The sequence below is a fragment of the Hypanus sabinus genome, chromosome 12 (genome assembly GCF_030144855.1).
Source record: "Hypanus sabinus isolate sHypSab1 chromosome 12, sHypSab1.hap1, whole genome shotgun sequence".
NCBI classification, from domain to species: domain Eukaryota; kingdom Metazoa; phylum Chordata; class Chondrichthyes; order Myliobatiformes; family Dasyatidae; genus Hypanus; species Hypanus sabinus.
Genome location: NC_082717.1, coordinates 28,531,517 through 28,547,529, shown reverse-complemented (window position 1 = coordinate 28,547,529; position 16,013 = coordinate 28,531,517). Strand labels below are relative to the sequence as shown.

General features: G+C 40.1%; 1 protein-coding gene across 1 annotated transcript in view; it reads right to left on the bottom strand.

The window, feature by feature from the left end:
• The window catches only part of LOC132402725 (lutropin-choriogonadotropic hormone receptor-like), a 223,806-nt gene that overhangs the window by 206,852 nt on the left and 941 nt on the right, over nucleotides 1-16,013 (bottom strand). The gene's annotated exons all lie outside the window — the stretch shown is intronic.

Genomic DNA, 16,013 nt, shown 5'->3' with positions numbered 1-16,013 from the left:
TGAGAGGAGATTTGATAGAGGTATACAAAATTATGAGAGGTATATATAGGGTAAATGCAAGCCAGCATTTTTCTCTGAGGTTATGTGGGACTACAACCAAAAGTCATGGGTTAAGGGTGAAAGTTGAGAAGTTTAAGGCAAATATGAGGGGAAACATGTTCACTCAAGAGGGTTGTGAGAGTGTGGAACGAGCTGCCAGAGTGCATTTGGTGCATGTGACTTGATTTCAATGATTAAGAGAAGTTTGGATAGGTATATGGATGGTAGGGATATGGAGGGCTATGGTCGTGGTAAGGTTTATAGGAGTAGGCAGTTTAAATGGTTTTGACATGGAACCGAGGAAAAAAAGGTCTAAGTGGACACTGTAATAAAGGGAATCTGGAATTGATTGTACTTTGTGACAGAAGATACAGAACCAGATGTAAACATCTGCTTCCTCCTGACAAAGAGCTTGGGTGAATATGGAATTAGTGGCAACAGCTGTAAGGAAAACAATTCAAAATAATGTTAATGGTTGTTTATTACAAAGACTTAGCAGCAAGTCTTTATCATTTTCAGATGAATCTCTTCACCAGTATCACCTCACTGGAGTTTCTGATGCACTCTTTGCCAAGGAACTGTGCTGAAGCAGGAATTGCTTGGAGGAATTGGAGGGTGGCTAATGTAACCCCACTTTTTAAAAAAGGAGGGAGAGAGAAACCGGGGAATTATAGACCGGTTAGTCTGACATTGGTGGTGGGGAAAATGCTAGAGTCGGTTATCAAAGATGTGATAACAGCACATTTGGAAAGAGGTGAAATCATCGGACAAAGTCAGCATGGATTTGTGAAAGGAAAATCATGTCTGACGAACCTTATAGAATTTTTTTGAAGATGTAACAAGTAGAGTGGATAGGGGAGAGCCAGTGGATGTGGTATATTTAGATTTTCAAAAGGCTTTTGACAAGGTCCCACACAGGAGATTAGTGTGCAAACTTAAGGCACATGGTATTAGGGGTATGGTATTGATATGGACAGAGAAATGGTTGGCAGACAGGAAGCAAAGAGTGGGAGTAAACGGGACCTTTTCAGAATGGCAGGCAGTGACTAGTGGGGTACCGCAAGGTTCAGTGCTGGGACCCCAGTTGTTTACAATATATATTAATGATTTAGACGAGGGAATTAAATGCAGCATCTCCAAGTTTGCGGATGACACGAAGCTGGGTGGCAGTGTTAGCAGTGAGGAGGATGCTAAGAGGATGCGGGGTGACTTGGATAGGTTAGGTGAGTGGGCAAATTCATGGCAGATGCAATTTAATGTGGATAAATGTGAGGTTATCCACTTTGGTTGCAAGAACAGGAAAACAGATTATTATCTGAATGGTAGCTGATTAGGAAAAGGGGAGGTGCAACGAGACCTGGGTGTCATTGTACACCAGTCATTGAAGGTGGGCATGCAGGTACAGCAGGCGGTGAAAAAGGCAAATGGTATGTTGGCATTCATAGCAAAAGGATTTGAGTACAGGAGCAGAGAGGTTCTACTGCAGTTGTACAAGGCCTTGGTGAGACCGCACCTAGAGTATTGTGTGCAGTTTTGGTCTCCTAATCTGAGGAAAGACATTCTTGCCATAGAGGGAGCACAGAGAAGGTTCACCAGTTTGATTCCTGGGATGGCAGGACTTTCATATGAAGAAAGACTGGATTGTCTAGGCTTATACTCAATGGAATTTAGAAGATTGAGGGGGGATCTTATTGAAACGTATAAAATTCTAAAGGGATTGGACAGGCTATATGCAGGAAGATTGTTTCCGATGTTGGGGAAGTCCAGAACGAGAGGTCACAGTTTAAGGATAAAGGGGAAGCCTTTTAGGACCGAGATGAGGAAAAACTTCTTCACACACAGAGTGGTGAATCTGTGGAATTCTCTGCCACAGGAAACATTTGAGGCCGGTTCATTGGCTATATTTAAGAAGAAGTTAGATAAGGCCCTTGTGGCTAAAGGGATCGGGGATATGGAGAGAAAGCAGGTACAGGGTTCTGAGTTGGATGACCAGCCATGATCATACTGAATGGCGGTGCAGTCTCGAAGTGCCGAATGGCCTACTCCTGCACCTATTTTCTATGTTTCTATGTTTCTTTGAATTTCTCAATGATACCTCCTTAGCAAGGAACATGAGAGCGAAGAAGTGAAGAAATGAGGGTCAGAATTCTCTGCCAATGGCGATCAATGAAATTTTTCTGCTGACCTACAGACTGAATGCAGACCAAAATTTTCCAGACCTGTCAGTGTCAACTTTCTACAAGTTCCAGATGACTAATCAGTTAAAAGCCGCTATTTGTAAAAGTCTTTGCAAGATATGGAAACAACAAGCTTTGTCCATAAAATCCATGAAATAGTGCTGAAAGCTAGTTAAATACACTTCCCCAGTTTGGCCACTACCAAACATGTCAAGATAAGTCTGGATGGCTCTAACAGTCTATAGTTGTTACTATAAATAGAAAACAATAAATAGAAATTATCCCTTAAAAATAAACTAAAGCTAAACTGCAATGCCAAAAGGTGCCTAATACAATTAAAATGCAATTATTTACAAAATATGTGAATTACTTAGTACTTCTATTGATACCTTAAGTGCTATGTCACTGCTGCAGATGTGCACTGTAGAGTTCCATGAAATGTCTAGCCTTGGAGTAGAGTTAGGAAAAGGCTGGCAAAAAGTGGGCCAGAAGTGCATATACAAGAATCCTGAACTTGGTGGCTCTTACGTAGGAAGTATGGTTAATTCTGTTCAAATTGCTGAATTTTTTTCCACAAAATCTGAGCCCATATCTGCAGTGTTTCTCTACTGGTCATAAATTCCTAATGAGGTCAGTTTACTATTTTACATGGAATGAAATGCTGGAAGAAAGCACAGAGGAAGTTATAAACTGGATAACAAACCAGCCACATAATGAGAAACAGGAAGAGATTCTATTTGAAGGAACCATTTCAGTTGGGCAATTACATTCAGGAAGGCTCTCTGAGCATCAGCTGTGGAATGCCTGATAGACAATGTGATTTGTCATTAATCACAATTGATATATCTACAAGGATCACTGCCATAAGAAAGCAACTTCCATGACCAAGGGCCTCCCCACCATCCAGGCCATGCTCTCTTCTTGTTGCTGCCATTGGTAAGTAGGTATAGGAGCCTTAAATCCCACACCATCAGTTTCAGGAAGAGTTATTAACCTTCAAACATCAGGCTCCTGAACCAGCATTGATAACTTAACATACTGCAACACTGAACTGACTCTATAACCTATGGACCCTCTTTCAAGGACTCATGTCCTTACTATTATTTATTTATTTATTTATTTATCTAAATAGTTATTTGTTTGTTTATTTATTTTGCACAGTTTGTCTTCTTTTGAACACTGGTTGTTCGTCAATTTTTGTGTGTCATTTTTCATGATTCTGTTGCTTTTTTTGTTCCTGTGAATGCCTACAAGAAAATGAATCTCTGAATAGAGTATGGTGACATACACACTTTGATAATAAATTTGCTTTGAATGTCAAACATTGGAAGTGGACTGTTGAGTTATGAGGAGTAAATTAACCTGGTGAATAATCAAGAATGCAGAACCAATTTCATCTCTGAAGAGAGCATTTTTAATTACAACATTGTTAAATGGTAAAGGATAAGATGTAACTTTGACAGACAAGTAAACTGACACAAGTTCAGTTGCACATCCTGCCTGATTTTCCTTTCACTTGACTTTCTATCCAACTCTTATGACCTCTTCTGGTAGATTCCGGTAATTTTCTGATTCAATTTTACACAAATCTAACACATGAAACTCCCTCAATAATTCTTCCCTTATTTATTTTGATTTCCTGAAGGTGTTTTTTTGTCAGCTCATTATTCTCATTTTTCTGAGTAAGGACAGCCAGCTGAGGTCATGTGCCCTAAAGAAGATTGCCAATGAATAGAGTTCGAATCTAATGTCAAGAATCTGAAGTATTAGTTTTGTTTGAATTGCTCTGCAGATGGAGTTTGGTGCAATGGGGACTTCTACTTCTGAAGATAAATCTTACTCTATCAACTCCTAAACTGATAATTGACCTGGATGAGGCATGATGAGACATTTTGTGGTCACCAAATTATTGAAGAGGATTCTTAGAGATACAAGCATTTGGCAAGCAATTAGGGATAGTTAACCTGGCTTTGTGAAGGGCAGGCCCTTCCTCACAGACTGTGTGGATTCAAAATTAGCTTGCCCGTATAAGGCAAAGGGTGGTAGTAGATGGAGTATATACTACCTGGAGGTCAGTGACTAGTAGTGATCTGTCCTGAGATCCTTACTCTTTGTGATTTCTATAAATGATTGCTTGAGGAAATAAGAGGGTGGGTTAGTGAATTTGCAGATGATTCAAAGGTTGGTGATATTGTGGATAAAACATGGAGCATGGAACAGTACAGACCCTTTGACCTATGATGTTATGCCAGCCTTTTAACCTACTCCTAGATCAATCTAACCCTTCCTTCTCCCGTAACCTGCCATTTTTCTTTCATCCATTAGATATATTAGGGATATTTAAAATTCCCTAATGTATCTTTACCACTACCCCGGAAGTGCATTTCTCTGTGTAAGGAAACTTATCTCTGATATTCCCCCTATCCTTTACTTCCAATCACATTAAAATTGTGCCCTCTTGTTTAAGATATCTCTGGGGAAAAGGCACTGGCTGTCCATGCTACCTATGCCTCTTAATATCTTATACACGTCTATCAAGTCAACTCTCATCCTTCTTTGCTCTAAAGAGAAAAACCCTAACTTGCTCAACCTTTCCACATAAGATATGTTCTCTTATCCTGGTAAATCTCCTCTGCACCCTTTTCAAAGCTTCTAAATCCTTCTACACTGGGGAGACCAGAACTGAGCATAAAATCATTAAAAAGTAGGAGCAGAGTTAGGCCATTCAGTCCACTGAGTCTGTGCCTTCTCATCATGGCTGATTTATTATCCCTCTCAACCCCATTCTCCTGCCTTTTCCCTGAGGCCTTTGATGCCCTTACTTATCAAGAAACTATCAACCTCCTCTGTAAATATACCCTATTGACTTCGCCACCAGAGCCATCTTTGGGAATAAATTCCCCAGATTCACCACACTCTGGCTAAAAAAATTCTTCTTATCTCTGTTCTAAAGGGACATTCTGATATTCTGAGTCTGTGCCCTCTAGTCCTACACTCCCCCACTATGCTTAGGCTACATGTGGGTAACATGGCAACATAGTGGCTAGCACAAAGCCATTACAGCTCGGGGCGTTCCGGAGTTCAGAGCCACATTCTGTACCATACAGTAAGGAGTCTCTGTATGTCCTCCCTGTGGAATGCAGGTCCACCAGTTTCCTCCACGTCCAAAGATGTGGCTTGAAGGGTTGAAAAGGCCTAATTCACACTGTATCGCTAAAATGAAAATAAAATGAAAAATGTAGGAAACATCCTCTCCACATCCACTCTGTCTAGATCTGATAATATTTGATAGGTTGCAATTAAATCCACCCCTCCCCCTCATTCTTCTACACTCCAGTGAGTACAGGCCCAGAGCCAACAGGTTGTTCTCATATATTCAACTTCACATTTCCAGGATCAATCTTGTGAACCTCCTCCAGGATCCTCTCCAGTTCCAGCAAATCTTTTCTTAGATATGAAAGACAATACTTACAATGTGGTCTAACCAGAGTTTTATAGAACTGCAACTTTACCTCATGGCTTTTGAACTCAATCCCCTGACGAATGAAGATCAACATACCACCCTGTTAATATGCGCGGGAACTTTGAGGGATTTGTAAATGTGAACCTCAAGATTCCTCTATGTCCAATCTACATCCTATTAAAATCTGACAACCTTCTACACTATCCACTATTATAGACCTAAGAGCCCTACATCACTGATGGGCAAACTATTGGAGAGAATTCTTAAAGATAGGATTTACGAACATTTAGTGAGGCATATTCTGATTAAGGATAGTCAGCATGGCAGGTTATGTCTCACAAACTTGATTGAATTCTTTGAGAAAGTGATAAAACAAATTGATGAAGGTCGGTCGGTGCATGTGGTGTATATGGATTTTAATAAAGTGTTTGACAAGGCTCCTCATGTTAGGCTCATTCAGAAAGTTAGGAGGAATGGGATCCAGGGTAACTTGACTCCATAGATTCAGAACTGACTGGTGCACAGAAAGCAGAGGGTGGCAAAAGAGCAAATTGTGCTTGGAGGTCTTTGACTAGTGGTGTTGCACAAGGATCTGTTCTGAGACTCTGGCTGTTCGTGATTTTTATAAAATACTTAGAAAGGAAGATAAAGTATGGGTTAGTCAGTTTGCACTTGACATGAATGGTGGTGGTGTGGTTGATAGTGCAGAAGGTTGACATAGGTTATGGAAGGGCATTAATAGGATGCAGAACTGGGATGAAAATTGGCAGATGGAGTTCAATCTGGAAAGTGTGAAGTGATACGCTTTGGAAGATCAAATTTCAAGGCAGAGTCCAAGGTTATTGGCAAGATTCTCAGCAGTGTGGAGGAACAGAAGGATCTTGGGGTTCAAGTCATTAGATTCTTCAAAGTTGATAGAGTAGCTTTGAATGTAGCTGGTGCATTGGCTTTAATTAATTCGGGCATTGAGTTCAAGAGCTACAAGGTAATGTTGCAGCTTTATAAAACTGATTAGACTACAGTTCAGGTCACCTCATTATAGGAAGGATGTGAAAATTTTAGAGAGGGTGCAAAGGAGATTTACAAGGATGATGTCTGGGTTAGAGAGCATATCTTATAAGGACAGTTTCAGCAAGCTTGGGCATTTCTCTTTGGAGCAATTATGAGAGACATTGATGGCGGGGGGGATAAGGTTATGAGAGGCATTGATTGAGAGGACATTGTGTACTTTTTTCCTAGGGCAGCAATGGCTTTTACTGGAGGTCATCCATTTAATGTAATGTGTGGAGGGTCTTTTAGGCATTATGTCAAGAGATAATTTTTTTTTACAGAGTGTGGTGGGTACCTTGTATGCACAGCTGGGGTTTGTGGTGGAGGCTAATACAATAGGAACATTTAAAACACTTAGATAGGCACATGGATGTAAGAAAAATGGGAAGTTATGGGCTGTGTAGGAGGGAAGGGTCGGATTGATTGAGGAGTATGTTTATTTACATAGATCTGCACAACATTGTGGACCAAAGGGCCCATACTGTGCTGTACTATGTACTGTGTTCCTTCTATATCTTTCCTTCTTTATCTGTGATCTTATATATAAATTTCTCTGTACCAATGAAGTACTGTATTAACTTCTTACAGCTGGAGAGTTATTCACTTGTCCTGTAAGGAGATGACCAGATGCTTTTGAAAAATGTCAAACAAATAAAGTTGATAGAGAAATGACTTTTTTTTGCTCTACTGCCCATGGATGCCAGGAATCATATTGTCTATATAAATGTCTAACCTTCAAATAAATGCTTTTCCAAGGCCTTTTTGAAATAAGAACAAGGTGCAACTCTAAAATTACAATTATAATATCTTAGTCATTCATTTATTTATGACTTCTACAGCTCTATTAATATAACAAATTTTAAATGGAAAACAGAATGCTTACCTGTTAGTGCTGGAATGTAAGATTTGGATTGAGATTGAATTTATTAAACTAAATTTAAGTAGTAAATGGTATTATTAAATGCTTATGTTATTTTCATTGTGAAGTGATTTTTTTAAGATAAATTTGTTAATTTTGTTTCCTTTTGGTAAGTTGTCCTGTTTCAATGATGGGTTCAGGCCAAAAATTCCTTAGTGTGTTGGCATCGGAGGGGACTTGATTGATGCAGTGACATTGTCATCTAAAAAAGTTAACATTTTCAACATCTCAATGCTGCCCATTTGTGTTGAGTAAGGAATAGCAATAGAAAATGTTGGTGATATTCATCAAGTCAGATTACAACTGTAGAGAGTCCTGGTGAAAAGAGCTTTGACCTGAAATATTAACTCTGTCTAATTACCTGTACCCTCAAGCTTTCTGAAGTTCTGTTTGGAAACAAATATGATTAGAAGGTGTGTATTTCTGTTTTAGATAGTCGGCTCAATAGGGAATGGAATTTTTAACAAGGGTTGACTTCAATTTGGTCAGTTCTATATATCAGTGCCATCTGCTAGACAAGCAATCTGATAATATAGAGATAGTGTAAATGTCAAGAAAGTTGGCAGGAAGCTATTCGTGCACGTGGAAAATCCTACTTTTTTGAATGAGTAGCATGTAGTAGATAAATTGGAGAGGGTTAGGGATAGACCTTAGAAGGACATCAGAGTTAGTAGAGCAGACACATAAAGAGCAATTATTGCATAGAGTCCTCAGTTAGATGACAGAATGGAATTGATTGAATAAAATCCTGCTGTGCTGCTTGTTGGTGGAGCTGCGCTGGTGAAAAATGTAGTTAACCTGGTTAAAGGCTGCTTAGTACAACATAAGACTAGAAGATCATAAGATATAGGAGCAGAATTAAGCCATTTGGCCCATCGAGTCAGCTCCACCATTTCATCATGGCTTATCCATTTTCCATCTTCAGCCCCAATGTTCTGCATTTTCCCTATATCCCTTCATGCCCTGACTAATCAAGAATCTATTAATCTTTGAAATATAGCCTCCACAGCTACCTGTAGCAATGCATTCCAGAGATTCACCACTCTCTGACAAAAGAAAGTCTTCCTCATCTCCATTCTAAAAGAACACCCCTCTAATCTGAGGCTGTGTCCTCTAACCCCCCCCCCCCCCCACTACAGGAAAAATCCTCTCTACATCCTCTCTATTGTGGTCTTTCAACATTTGATAGGTTTCAAAGAAATCACCCCTCTTTCTACTGAATTCCAGTGAGTGGAGGCCCAGAGCTATCAAACGCTCCTTATATGACAAGCCTTTCAATCCTGGAATCATTCTTGTGAACCTCATTTCAGCCCTATCCAATGTTAGCACATCCTTTCTTAGATAAGGGGCCCAAAACTCCTCACAATACTCCAGATGAGGCCTCACCAGTACTTTATAAAGTCTCAATATTCAGCTTTGCTTTTATATTCTGGTAATGAATGCTAACATCACATTTGCTTTCATCACCACTGACTCAATCTGCAAATGAATTTTAGGGAATTCTACATGACTCCTGAGTCCTTTTGCACTTCAGATTTTCTCTCCATTTAGGAAATAATCTAAACTTTTATTTCTTCTACCAAAGTGCATTATCATACAATTCCCATCACTGTATTCCATCTGCCATTTCTTTGCTAATTTTCCTAATCCCTCTAAATCCTTCTACAGCCTCTCTGCTTCCTTAAAACTACCTGCCCCTCCACCTATTTTTGTATTGTCTGCAAACCTGGCTTCAAAGCCATCAAATCCATCATCCAAAGCATTGACATATAACGTGAAAAGAAGTGATCCCATCAAAGACCCCTGTGTAGCACTACTAGTCACTGGCAGCCAAACAGAAAAGGCACTCTTTATTTCCACTCTTCGCTTCCTGCCCATCAGCCAATGCTCCATCTATGCTAGTATCTTTCCTGTAATATCATAGTTTCTTATCTTGTTGAGCAGCCTCATGTGTGGCAACTTGACAAAGGCCTTCTGAAAATCCAATTCTCCTTTGTCTATCCTGCTCATTTTTTTTTTCAAAAAAACTCCAGCAGATTTGTAAGGCAAGATTTTGCCTTAAGGAAACCATGCTGACTTCGCCTATTTTATCATGTGCCTCCAAGTACCCTAAAACCACATCCTTAATAATTGACTCCAATGTCTTCCCAACTACTGAGGTCAGACTAACTGCCTATAATTTGTTCTCTTGCTTCTTGAAAAGTGGATTGACAGTTGCAATTTTTCAATCCTCTGAAACCATGCCAGAATCAATTGATTCTTGAAAGATCATTACTAATGCCTCCACGATCTCTTCAGCCACCTCTTTCAGAACCCTGGCATGTATAGCATCTGGTCCATTTTATTTATCTACCTTCAGACCTTTCAGTTTCCCAAGAACCTTCTCTCTAGTAATGACCTCTGACACCTGGAACTTCCACCATACTGCTAGTGTCTTTCATAGTGAAGACTGAAGCAAAATACTTACTCAGTTCATCTGTCATTCCCTCGTCCCCAATTATACTTCTCCAGCAGTCTGATATCTACTCTCACATCTCTTTTATACTTAATGTATCTTAAGAAACTTTAGTGTCCTTTTTAATATTATTGCCAGCTTGCCTTTGTATTCCATATTTTCATTCTTTGTGATTTTCATTGTTGCTTTCTGTTGGTTTTTAAAAGCTTCACAATCCTCTAACTTCCCACTAATTTTTACTCTATTGTATGTCTTGTCTTTGGCTTTGACTTGTAGCCATGATTCATCCATGATCATGTCATCATGCCTTAAGAATACTTTTTCCACTTTGGGATGTATATATCCTGTGCCTTCTGAATTGCTGCTAGAAATTCTAACCATTGCTGCTCTGCCATCATCCCTGCCAGTGTTCTTTTCCAATCAATTTGACCAGCTTCACTCTTATGCCTCTGTAATTCCCTTTACTCCATTTTTATACTTATACATTTGACCTTAACTTCTCCTTCTCAAATTGGAGGGTGAATTACGTCATATTATAATCACGTCCCCTCAGGGCTCCTTTTCCTTAAGCTCGCCAATCAATTCCAGTTCATTGCACAGCACCCAATTCATAATAGTGAACTGAATACTCAATATACTCAACTATGAACTGTTCTGTAAAGCCATTTTGTAGGCATTCTGGAAAATCTCCCACTTCAGATGCAGGCCAACCTAATTTTCCCAAACTACCTGCATATTGAAATCCTCCATGACTATTGTAACATCACCTTATGACATGGATTTTCTATCTCCCATTGTAATTTGTAGACTACAATTTTACTACTATTTGGGGGTCTGTATATAACTTCCATCAGGGTTCTTTGATCCTTGGAGTTCCTTAGCTCTATCTACAATGATTTAATAACTTTTTACCAACAGAGCTACTCACCCTCTCTGCCTGTCCTTTCAATATAATCTGTATTCTTGGACATTAAGCTTTCAGCTATAGTCTTCTTTCAGCCACGATTCAGTGATGCCCTCAACATCTTACATTCCAATCTGTACCTGTATTATAAATTCATCTACTTTATTCCATTTACTTCATGCATTTAAATAGAACACCTTCAGTGCTATATTAACCCTTTTCAATTTTTTCCTCCTTTTACATTGCAATTCATCCTGTTGACTACAATTTTGCCCTGGCATTATCCTCTCCTTGCTAGCATTCTCACTACTCACTGCCTCTGTTTATAAAATGACTACCTCATCCTCAGCACTATCACTCCAGTTCCCACCCCCCTGCCAAATTAGTTTAAACCCGCCTGAACAACTCTAGCCAACCTGTCCACAAGGATATTGGTCCACCTCTGGTTCAGGTGTAACCCATCCTTTTTGTATAGACCGTACCTTCCCTGGAAGAGATCCCAATGATTCAAATATCTGAACCCCTGCCCCTGTACCAGTTCTTCAGTCATGCATTCATTTGCTAAATCATCCCATTTTTACCCTTATTGTCATGTGCCAAAAGCAGCAATCCAGAGATTACTACCCTGGAGGAACTCTTTTTCAGCTTTTTTACCAAACTCCCTAAAATTTCTCTTCACGACTTTTCCTACTTATGTCATTGGTGTCAATATATACCAAGACTTCTGGCTACCTACCCTCCACCTTTAGAATGCCATGGACACAATCCAAGACATCCCTGACCCTGGCACATGGGAGGCAACACACCATCCGGGTGTCTCTATTACACCCACAGAATCTCTGACTATGGAATCTCTCATCACCAGTGCAGTCCTCTTCACCTCTCTTCTCTTCGGAGCCACAGTGCCAGATTCCATGCCAGAGACTGGGTCACTGTAGCTCCCCTCCTTGTAGGTCATCCCCCTCAACAGTTTCCAAAGAGGTATACTTGTAATTGAGGGGAGTGGCTGCAGGGGTTCTCTGCACTGGCTGTCCATTTCCTTTCCTTCTGACACTGGAATGCATTAGTGATTTACCAATAAGTGTTCTTATGAAAGCTTATTTATCCAAAATATTGATATTGTTTCTCTTTCTCCCCCCACAGAATTTCTAGCAACTCCTGGTTTTACTTTGGAGGGAATCTAAACAAAGAGTTTTGGTAAAGATGTTTCTCAAATTGGGATGCAATAGAAATTTCAAAGAGAAGCTGGGAGATGAGGCAGAAATTTTGATTATTGCAGTGTAGGTTTTTTAGAAGAGTTTGATGGCTGTTTTGAGCAAGGTTCTCTAAGAGATGGGATCACTAATAACATTAGGTAATGTGGGCACTAGCAAGTAAAATGTGGATGTCAGCAGTTTATTTAAGATATAGCGACCATTGAATCCTGGGATTTGGCCATTACTGCCCAAATTAAGATGCAACATGTGAGATAACATTAAGTACCTCATGGACATGTATCAAGAACACAGAAAGACCTTGCTTAAGGAGTGAAAGGATTACATCTCTCAAACCTAACCCCTGCCTGCCCTGCTGGCTGCCACTTGCCCCGTCTGTGGAAAGTCTGCAAATCCCACATCAACCTCATCAGCCACCACAGATTCCATAAAACAGGAGTGAAAGTTAGTTAACTGAGATTCTTTGCAACTGCTGAAGGAAAAAATAGAGAAAACAGCAGCAGTACGTGTTTTTCACAAGGTGACCTTGAAAAGAGCATGTGGAGCATTAAAAAGAAAGTCAGTTCATGCTAAGGCAATGAGAATCATAAGTTTGTTGGTAGACTAAGGGAGTGGGAGGGTGGGACACTGAAGGAACTGGCTAGATGCCCACAAGGTCAGTAACAAAGATATCTGTGAGCTCCCCACACTTGTTATTAGAGGTAAAGGCAGTGGAATTAGCAGAGAGAATATTTAGGGAAGCTTTTTAGAACAGAAAAGGTATGAGCATATATCATTTAATTTCATTTGCATATCCTCAGCAGTTGTGGTAGAGAGTGGTTTATGTAATTCTATCTGCTCTGGGAGTGAACAGCTAAATATTTATTGTTTATTCATTATTACTATTTCTTTCTTTTTGTATTTGTAGTTTATTGTCTTTTGCACATTGGTTGAATGCCTACATTGGTCTAGTCTTGCAATGATTCTATTCTGTTTATTATTCTATTCTGGATTTATTGAGTACATCTGTAAGGAAATGAATCTCAGGGTTATATGGTGACATTCATGTACTTTGATAGTGAAGTTACTTTGAACTTTTGAAACTTAAACTAGATATTGACATTCTGTAATATCATTCAAAAATTGTCTTCTGATGACTTTATTGGCAGGACCCTTGCTTCTAACTACAATCTTTCCCTATATGAGATCAATGTGTTAACATCAATAATATGCTTAATTTGTTGCAAGAATTTTTGGCAAAATAAGATAAAAGTAGGAGGTTGACATCAGACAAAAGTTTGGCCCTGATAATTAAATCCATTATTTTGTAGGAATTGAAGTTTTTTTTGTTGAGTAATGCAGTGTAGACACAATGGAATGCCAAACCACAAATCCATCACAATTTTAGATAAAATCAGCTGCAATACAATAGTTCAGTGGCCAGACACCATCTGGATCTTTTATTTATCAGGTCCTGACAAAGGGTCTCAGCCCAAAATGTCAACAGTGCTTCTCCTTATAGATGCTGCCTGGCCTGCTGTGTTCCACTAGCATTTAGAATATTCTCCTGTCTAACATCTCATGCATTTGACCACATACTGTCACAAGGGAACATGGGACTGGACCCAAATGCAGGACGCAGGTACTGAAGTACTAGGGGCAGGACAGGAACAACTAAAGGATAGAACAAGATGGGGAGACCATGGCATGCATGAGGGATATGGCATTCAAGGTGATCCTGGGGTTCAGAAATAGTTCAGGCAAGGCAGGATCCTGGAGTTCATGGCTAGGCCAGATTTCAGCTAGGCTAGAGGATGGGTCTATAGGACAAGGAATGCTGGGAGGATAGCCCCCTGGGCAGGCCACATAACTCCTGGGCAGGTGCAGGGTACAACCCATCAGAAGCAAGGGGTCAGGAAGAGTAGAGTCCTCCACCAGGCAACAGCAGTCCAGCCAGGCTCACCCAACAGAATCAAAGGATCAGAAGGGAGCTCAGTCCAGAGTGACTACAAGAACAGACTTACAGAACTAGTTGATTAACAGTAGGAACTCCAAACCAGGCAAACATGATGAACAGATCAGAACAGGATAAATAGGGCAACCTACACAAACAGGTCAAAATAGCAAGAGCAAAGACAACAACCCCCAACTAGATTCAATCCCAGTCCCTTATATACACCTGCCAGCCAATCAGCATCAGGTGCGCCTCCTTAAGCCAAGATGACCCTATTTGGGCTTCAGGGTGAAAGGAGGGATGGCTACAAGACCCGGAGTCCGGAGTCTGCGGACCGGATCAAGACCCGGAATACAGGCTCCGGACTGGACCATAACACATACCCATACTCTAACTGTGTACCTCTATTTATTCCAAACACTGCTTGATACTATTTTGTAAAATCACCCAAATAAAAACAGTTGCAGGCTTTCAAGTCAATTTTCATGTTTAATTTTCATCATTACACGCTCAGTGGAGGTTCCCTCTTTTCTGAGTCTGAAAGTTGGTGGGAGCTTAATATTAAATTCAACAGCACCAGTTATGGGTCAGCATGAACAATTAACCTGCTGCACCTGTACAATCTAGTGCAGGCAACACAACAAATTCAAACAACCCACTGATTATTACAAGTTCAGTGTCTAGCCGCAGCTGACAATCCAGAAACATATCACTAATCTTCAGGCCCAGGGCCATGATATTTCCCTGTGTAACATGATCCTCAGTTTCCTCTCTTTAGTCATAATATCACTTCCCCACTCACCATCAGCATGGATGCACCACGAGTAAAGGATCAGGCATGATTGAATGGCAGAGCAGACTCAATGGGCCAAATGGCCTTATTCTGCTCCTATGTCTCATAGTCTTTGGTGTGCTTAGATCCTTGCTCTACTAACTTGATACTTACTGTGGCGGAATACAGCTCAAATGCAGTATTTAAGTTTGCTGATAACACCACTGTTGTTGGCCAAATTAAAGATGGTGGCAAGTTGGAAAATAGGAGGAAGATTGAACATTTGGTTGAATGATGCCACAGCAATAACCTCTCACTGAACATTAGCAATACCAAAGAGCTGATTATTGACTACAGAAAGAAGAAGCCAGATGTCCATGAACCAGCCATCATCAGGGGATCAGAAGGGTGAGAGTCAGTAGCTTTAAATTCCTTGGCTTTATCAGAGGATCTATTCTGAGACTAGCAGGTAGGTGACACTACTAAGAAGGTAAGATGGTGCCTTTTCTTCCGTAGAAGTTTGTGTAAACTTGGCATGTTACCAAAACCTTTGACAAACTTCTGTAGCCGCATAGTGGAGAGCATCACAGCCTGATAGGGAAACACCAATGCGTAAGATTGGAAAATTTTTCAGGAAGTTTGCATACAGCCCAATCTTCACTAGTGAGCACATTTACATTGAACACTGTCTCAACCTTCATCAAGGACCTTCACCATCCAGGCCATGCTCACTTCTTGCCAGTACCATCGAGAAGGTGGTGCAGTAACCTTAGATCCCACACCACCAGGCTCAGGACCAGTTATTACCCAACAATCATCAAGCTCCTGAACCAGCATGAATGACTTCACTCACCACAACTCTGAACTGATTCTACAACCTACAGTGTCTATAAAAAGTATTCACCCTTCTTGGAAGCTTTCATGTTTTATTGTTTTACAACATTGAATCACAGTGGATTTAATTTGGCTTTCATTGACACTGATCAACAGAAAAATACTCTTTCGTGTCCAGGTGAAAACAAATCTCTACAAATTAATTACAAATATAAAACACAAAATCATTATTGCAAAAGTATTCACCCCCTTC